The sequence below is a fragment of the Lathyrus oleraceus genome, chromosome 2, assembly GCF_024323335.1.
Source record: "Lathyrus oleraceus cultivar Zhongwan6 chromosome 2, CAAS_Psat_ZW6_1.0, whole genome shotgun sequence".
Lineage (NCBI taxonomy): Eukaryota > Viridiplantae > Streptophyta > Magnoliopsida > Fabales > Fabaceae > Lathyrus > Lathyrus oleraceus.
Window position 1 is genome coordinate 365094579 of NC_066580.1, and position 8928 is coordinate 365103506.

At 34.0% G+C, this 8928-nt stretch overlaps 1 non-coding gene across 1 annotated transcript; it reads right to left on the bottom strand.

Annotated features, from left to right (window-relative positions):
* Nucleotides 1–8496: 8496 nt before the first annotated feature.
* LOC127124175 (small nucleolar RNA R71) lies at nucleotides 8497–8603 on the bottom strand. Its single transcript, XR_007803802.1, has one exon. It is a non-coding gene; the product is annotated as a small nucleolar RNA R71 (small nucleolar RNA).
* Nucleotides 8604–8928: the final 325 nt, after the last annotated feature.

Below are 8928 nucleotides of genomic sequence, written 5' to 3' on the forward strand. Positions count from 1 at the left end.
TTGTCTCTCACCCATATTTCAACAATAGTAATATTACTGTGAAGTTAATTAATGATAACTTCATTATATAATTTATAAACAATACAAAGAAAATTAAATAATATATATAAAAGAAAGCCTCTCTCTCTCTCTATATATATATATATATATATATATATATATATATATATATATAAATATATATATATATATATATATATATATATATATATATATATATATATATATATAAATATATATATATATATATATATATATATATATATATATATATATATATATATATATATATATATATATATATATATATATATATATAAAAGACAGGTCTTGGGCCCGGGCAATCAGGCCCACAGTCCAGGATCTCCAAAAATAGAGGCCTCAATTTTTTTTTATAAATTATAAATTTAAATTAAATATACAAATATTCGTTGTTCAACTTAAAGAACAATGTAAGCTAGTTAGTGTAATGGTAAAAAAGCTTATTTTTGACTCAGAAGTGAATGGCGAATATATATATATATATATATATATATATATATATATATATATATATATATATATATATATATATATATATATATATATATATATATATATATATATATATATATGTCAAATCATGAATTAGTAATTCCATAGATCCTGTTCATGGATTAACGAAAATGTGCAAAAGTTCTATTTGCCTCCGCCATTCTATGAGTCTCTTCCTTTTTGCGTATGGCATCACCACTCCCTTTGGCAGCATCCACTAATTCGGAACTTAATTTGAAAGCCATATTTCGACCAGGACGTTTTTGGGATGCCGCTAATAACCAACGAATGGCAAGTTCTTTTCCTTGTGTCGATTCTATTTCAATGGGAACTTTATGAGTCGATCCGCTCACGCGTCTAGAGCTACAAAGATCGTTATTAAATCGTTAGCGCTGCATAAAACCATTCCTCCTAGAGTAGCGGTTAATATGAATAATAGAAACTCTGTTATAGCCATTTCTCTACATTCAATGTACTCTACGGATAAAGGAATACATAGAGTTGAAGATAGTAAAATAAGAAATTGAAAGATTTCGTTGAAATTGTTTGTTTGGAAATTTCCCGAAAAACTAATCATGGGTTCTTCTCTCCATCGGAACAACAACGCCGTTATGCTCATTACGAAACTTGTTGAAGAGATAAAATAGAACCAAGATATCTCTTTTTGATCCAAAGTTGAATCGATCATCAGAAGAAGAATTAGGCCCAAAATTAGGATCAATTCCGGATTTATATATATATATATATATATATATATATATATATATATATATATATATATATATATATATATATATATATATATATATATATATATATATATATATATATATATATATATATATATATATATATATATATATATATATATATATATATATATATATATATATATATATATATATATATATATATATATATATATATATATATATATATATATATATATATATATATATATCCGGTCTTAGGCCCGGGCAACCAGGCCCACAGTCCAGGGTCTCCAAAAATAGTGACCTCAATTTTTTTTTAAATTATAAATTTAAATTAAATATACAAATCTTCATTGTTAAACTTAAAAAACAATGTAAGTTAGTTAGTCTAGTGGTAAAAAAGCTTGTTTTAACTTAGAAGTGAATGGACTTTTCAAAAGGATTAGTAATCCTGAACTTTTCGAGGAATCCTTCATCAGTGGTTGTGAATGACGTATTTTTCTCAATCTTTATGACTTGCTCCTACGGAAGGGACCTAGGTCGAAAAGATTGAGAAATGGAACCATCTGATTTAATTCGTTCTCAAATGATTTATTATAATAGGTTATAATAGGATAATAGGAGAGAATAATGAAAACTTGCGAAAAATCAAATGATTTATTATAATAAGTTATAATAGGATAATAGGAGAGAATAATTCAAACTTCCTACCGGTTCCTACCGGGAATAATTACAACTTCATGCCAAAGAAAAAAAAAAGGAAAAAAAAATGTTTAGCATATGATTTGCAAGTATTTTATACGAGATTCTTTTAGAGGTTTCTGCCTTCAAATACTGAATTCAGTCGTTGTGATCGGACTCTATTATGGATTTCTGACTACAATCGCCATAGGACCGTCTTATGTCTTGCTTATTCGAGCCCGGGTTATGGAAAAAGAAGGGTCTGAGACGGAAATAGCAGCAACAACTGGGTTTATTACGGGACGCCTGATGATCTTCATATCCATCTATTATACACCTTTGCATTTGGCATTGAATAGACCTCATACGGTATCATTCTTACTAGTACACTACACATGTTTCAAACAATAAGAAAGTTAGTGCTTGAGAGAGTGTTGCAGAAATACTAAAATGTGATATTATTTCTCCACCTTCCTTTTTATTGGGGAAAATTTTTAAAATTGGCACAGGGCCTCTACATTGTCAGGGATGACCATATATATATTGTACATTCCAAAAATTATTTTGACCAGTCGATGTGTAAATTCAGAAGAAGTCTGTGATGAAGTAAGGATGGTTCAGGTGGAAGTCGGGTAGTAGCTAAAGCTAGAACAGAAACTCACCTAAGGGATACCTAAGATATAACTCGGCCTAACAAAGTCATCATATTTACGAGTTGAGGGTTTTGATGGTCCGAGGTGGTGGGCCTCATGTCATCGGGTATAAAACCCGGATAAATTGAGATAATAGTCAGACAAACGGCCACCATCTAGAAACGGTCTTAGAAAATAAAAGGTCATAACGACACCATAATGAAGTTGGCGTTACAAGCCATGAAGAAGTGAAATTAAATGATAAAGCGACGACGATTTTCTAGGCTTTGAATACAGGAAGGAAAAAAAGGGTTTTTTCATGATTGTTCGGAGTGAGAAATGAGCCTATATAAAGGACATTAAAAAATGAGCAAAGGTAGAAGAGATATACTTGAGAAAAACATTTACAGACACGTAACAAATCATTTAAGGCTCTCCCTGACTAGCATCGGGGAAGTCAACCTTTAGTGTTTTTAGCAAGAATGTTTAGCGTCTACCTGTTTACCGTGAAATTTAGTAAACAAAACAAGTTTTAATTACTTAAGGGATTAAACTAGAAAAAATCCCGAAACATATTTTCTGTGACTTATGAATTTTGAGCAAGTTAACATAAGTGTCAAAAAATATAATTCTGAAAAATGATAACTAAAAATCAGAATAAAGTTTGAAGGTGGTAACTCAAACGTAAATGAAAATCAAAATATATGTGAAAAATAAAGTGAAATCAAATGATAAAGCGGCGGCGGTTTTCTAGGCTTTGAATACAGGAAGGAAAATAAAAGGGTTTTTTTCATGATTGTTCAGGGTGAGGAATGAGCCTATATAAAGGACATCAAGAAATGAGGAAAGGTAGAAGAGATATACTTGAGAAAAACATTTACAGACACGTAACAAATCATTTGAGGCTCTCCCTGACTAGCATCGGGGAAGTCAACCTTTAGTGTTTTTAGTAAGAACATTTAGCGTCTACCTGTTTACCGTGAAATTTAGTAAACAAAACAAATTTTAATTACTTAAGGGATTAAACTTGAAAAAATCCTGAAACATATTTTGTGTGACTTATGAATTTTGAGCAAGTTAACATAATTGTCGAAAAATATAATTTTGAAAATGATAACTAAAAATCAAAATAAAGTTTGAAGGTGGTAACTCAAACGTAAATGAAAATTAAAATATATGTGAAAAATAAAGACTGAATGTAGAAATAATTGAAGTGTAAAAGAAAACTTTAATTTATAAAAGGTGGAACACATACGTATATTCTGAAAACTCTTTCTCAAAAAACACAGATACTTCGAGTTATATAGAAATGTCTACAATTGCGGACCCTCAAAACTCAAAGTTAATACTATTTATATATTAATCCTAAGGTCCGTCTACAACGATCGACTAACACATCATGCCATGTTTCACTTCCATGCAACCTTTGTCTTCGACGATCTTTCACGTGTATTTTAGTAACTGTTTGCTCTTATCCACTTACACTTCATTCGATAGCAAGAAAGACATCTTAAAACTGAATTTTGCTAAGTCCCCAATTTTTTTCCGACTGCGACTTTGATTTTGGCAATTTTCCTTGTTGGCCAACCATGTATGTCAAAGTCCCCATTACCATTCATTCCTCATTTTGACTTTACTAAATTATTATAACATGACTTCTATCATACTAAATGTTAGTCTCGAAAATTTAAGATAACAAATTGCCCCCCAAAATGTCATGTTTCGATTTAGGTCAAAAATAGAGAAATGTGGCATTTTTAGCGTATTTTCGAAATTGCTTTAACTTCATTGTTGACGTCATCATCATCATTACCAATTGACTGTGTGTTATCATTTTCAGAGAAACTTTTCAGAATTCCACTATTGCTCACAGTTTCTAGGAGATCATGCTTCTTTGCACGTCTTCATTAACTTCCCCACTCATATAAATTTCGTCACCTATTACCAACTCTTCAACTTCTCCAGACATGAAATCAATTCACATCACCACATGCCCGCAAAGTGTCGGATATTGGGATAGAAATAACCCTATAAATACCTTTACCACACTTTTCTTCATCTTCTTTTCTCTCGCTTTCAATTGTTTATACACACGAAAAGTTTCTCCTTGCAACAAGCTTTTGCAAACTTCATCAATGGTGGCTAACACATCATCTAAAAAATTTGATAATGGGAAAAGTCTAATGGCGTACACGATTTTTCCATCGGAAGATGATGAAGGTAGGGATTTTGTTCCTAAACCACCAATGTCCAAAGAGAAAATTGCTGCTTGGAAACATCAGGTACTCATTACCTTCACTCTTTTTGAAAAATTGCTAGCATTTCTAGGACCATACCCAACTGCTAAAACCCATATTGAAAAGGTAAAGAACTTTTTTCCAAATTACCAGAATGCTCTCTAGACCTATCCTTTATGGAGACACATGCACGTGTCTTCCGATCTGCCCCTCCAACCCAGAGTAAAGAACACATTGTATGGCTTAATAAAGTTGAAAGCAAAAAACGAAAAATAATGGGAATATTTGGGTATCTTTGACACGATAGAAATCTCTCAAATTTCCCCTAGGTATAATCCGGCCATGCTATTGGCGTCGATTTTCTTCTGGGAAGGTTCGACTAATACCTTTCAATTGCCTTGTGGGATTCTTACGCCGACCTTGTTCGACATAGAAACCATCACGAGATTGAATCTTCTTGGCGAAACTTTCACCCCCACCATAGAAACCGACCACAAACTTGTTATTGGACGCTTTAGCTTCAAGACCTTCATAATCGACCACCACAACAAGAAAAGTGAAAAAGTTTCCAACCAAGAGCACATATATTTTTTGACCCTATGGCTGTCTTTCTACATTTTTTGCCCAGGATCACTCCAAATAGACATAAAATTTATCCCTCTCGCAATTCAACTTCACGAGGGTCGAAGAATCTCCCTAGCCAAACTTCTTCTAGACAACCTCTACCAATCACTCAAAACTGCTTCTTACAAGCTAAAACACCTCCCTGAAACCAACAAATATTACCTAGTCTCAGGTCCTTTATGGCTCCTGCAACTTTGGCTAAATGCTACCTTCGAACCCAAACTGCACATAATAGAATCGAAGGCTTTGCTAGAAGAAAACAATTGTAGAAGTATCAAAGGCATCAGACTTTACTTGATCACCCTTTATGATAATCCATATAAAATAACTTTCAACAAATACATAAGCCTCTCTCTTGAGTGATAACTTTTGTTTCAACTATGGCTCCCTTTGTAGACAGATGTGTAGGGCCAACTTGGTTTCAGAACATATTCCCCGACGTAACCCTTAAGGCTTCTGCAATGTCGAATTCTGTATGGGCCGCCTTTTTTACTCCAACACTTCTTTCTACTCGAATTAAAACTGGAACCGATGGTTATGGCTTCATTGGCTATCATCTAAATTTAGTTGCTAGACAATTTGGTTTCAGCCAAATGTTTCCATGTTCTCTCTATTCTTGGGAGGATGACATTTTCTGGTCAGAAAGAAAATTTACTTCGAGAGAGTATAGAGACTGCATGGCCTTTTGATAACATGAAATAATATCACATTCTAGGACTCGATTTAATTAAATTATATTATTATTCACTTCAATTTATTTCATTTTATTCGATACTACTTGGTATTTTGCTTTCTATTTATCTTAGGTAGTTTATTTGAAGCACAAGTGAAAAAGGAAGAAAAGGAGGTGCAAAAAGAAATGAAAAGAAGCAAATTCCACCAAGCCAAGGCCCAGCCCAAAAGCACAGGCGCTGCACCTGTGACGAGCGCCACACAAGGTGTGACGAGCGTCACGCCCTGCCTACTTGTGTTACGAGCGTAACACATGGTGTGACGGACGTCACACCATTCTCCTATATTTTTGGCTTCAGAAGCGCAACAGAGGCACGTTGAAGCCTATTGTTACGCTTGACTAGTGGAACGTGAGGATTTTTACACAGAAAGCCTTTGGAAACCGTTACAAAAAGTGAGCAATATAAATAGTGGCTTTTGGCAAACCCTGCAGCTCTCTCGGCCGTCTCTCTGCTTCGTTCAATTTTTCTCTTCCAGCCGTGCAAGCATACCATTACCTTTTTACAGTTTTTGCTTTATTTGCAAAAAAAATTATTATTTTCTTTTCCAGCAATTCCTTTAAGTAATTAATTAATTTTTCACACAATAGTTTCTACACCGGAAACGATTGTGTATCTTTTACCTGATCTAACCTTACGTTAGACCCTAGGTTTTTTTTATTCCTTCACTTTTTATTTTCCTGTCCGATTTAAGAATTCAAGAAAAAATCCAACCGGTCTGTGGTGGAGTGTTCAAGACTGCTATTAATTACTCAGGTTCTTTAATTATTGTTTGAATTTATATATGCCCTGCTTTATTGTTTATTCATATTATTTGCCTGAGATGGATTTATTTATGCATTGTTTATATCTATTTAGCATGTTTGGCTAATTTATTTAGGTATCAGTATGTAAAGTAAGCGGAATGAAGGAATCAAAACTAAGTTGGTTAAATTACGTTTAAAAAAATAAAGTCACTCTTTTTATGGTCTCAATTTACAGGTTTAATAACAAAGTTTGTGTACGAGAGTAAAAGACATAAAGAAGTTAAATTCAATAGAACGAGAGTTTGAGTTTTTAACTGGACATAGTAAATTGAGCATTAATTCTAAATCAGGGCGAAAGCAATTTTTAGAGTTAATTAAATTCTGATCTTTTTCAAAAAGTATTTTTAAAAGTTAAATGTGAGGACGAGAGTTAAGCATTTGAATTTAATTATATAATCTAAGTCAACAGAGCGAGAGTTTGAGACGAGGGTGTTTAAACGATTAGTGTTTTCTTAAAAAGAGTTTCTATAGATTCTGTTGTTTTCAAAAAGTGATTTTGGACTTAACCAATAAGTGACAGCTGCGTTAATATAAAGTCATAGTCTATTCAACAGAGCGAGAGTTTGAGAAAAGACTTTTAATCAATAGTATTTACTGAAAAGATTTATTTTAAAAAAACCAAGAAACCAACGAAGATTTGATTCCCTAATTACGACGAACTACATACCGATATCCGCTTTATTGATATTTAATCTAGATCTTATTTTAGTTTTAACTTTTCCCCCGAACAATCAAAGTATCATCCGCCTTAGCTTTACGAAGTAACCTTAGATAACGGTATATCGATTCATAAGTCCCTGTGGGATCGATATCTTTTAAAACTACGCGATAGAACTGTGCACTTGTAGTTTGTACCCCAAATTCGACTCATAAAGTCGCGATCAAGTTTTTGGCGCCGTTGCCGGGGACTTTTATTTAGTCGATATCGTAACTCTTATGTTACGCTGTAGAGACTAAGGCTTATTTTTATTTTTTTTATTTCTTTCGTTGATTTGTATGCCACACACTCGCTCACAAGGCGAGCCGTTCTACTTACGAATCAACGACATCGAACTATATCTCCGAGTCTTACGACGAATTCGGGAATATCGTGCTGCAAACAATCTCCTCATATTGAAATTCCTGATCTCAAAAATCTTCTTCCTTCACCGATACCCGAGATGGCAGAACCAGCTCGTGCTCTTCGAGATTACGCCGCTCCATCGCAAGATGAGCCGCATTCGAGTATTGCTCCGCCCGCAATCGAAGCAAACAACTTTGAACTTAAACCTTCACTGTTGCAGGCGGTGCAACAGAACCAATTCTCTGGAAATCCTACCGAGGATCCAAACCTTCACTTATCCGTATTTGTCCAATACGCTGATACTGTTAAAGCTAATGGTGTCACTTCAGAGGCAATTCGACTTCGTCTCTTTCCTTTCTTGTTAAGAGATAGTGCTAGAAGATGGCTTCAGTCTCTTCCTTCCAACTCAGTCACCACATGGAACGAGTTGAAGAAAGTCTTTCTTGCCCGATATTTTACGCCGAGCAAAACAGCTATGTTAAGAGCCCAGATAAATGGATTTAAATAGAAAGATAACGAGTCTCTTTTCGAAGCATGGGAAAGATACAAAGACATGATGAGACTTTGTCCACACCATGGTTTAGAGGACTGGTTAGTGATTCATACCTTCTATAATGGTCTCTTGTACAACACGAGGTTAACAATAGACGCCGCCGCAGGTGGTGCACTTATGAACAAACCTTACGCTGATGCTTATCAACTTATCGAGAGCATGGCCCAAAACCACTATCAGTGGGGAAGCGAAAGAACAATGGTAGAAAAACCTCAGGCGAAAAGTGGCATGTACGAGATAAGTAACCTTGATCATGTTAATGCAAAAGTGGATGCTCTGGTCCAGAAAATTGAAAGTTTAAATGTATCACCTCCAGCCACCGTGGTTGCCATAACTCAGAATTGCAAAGTCTGT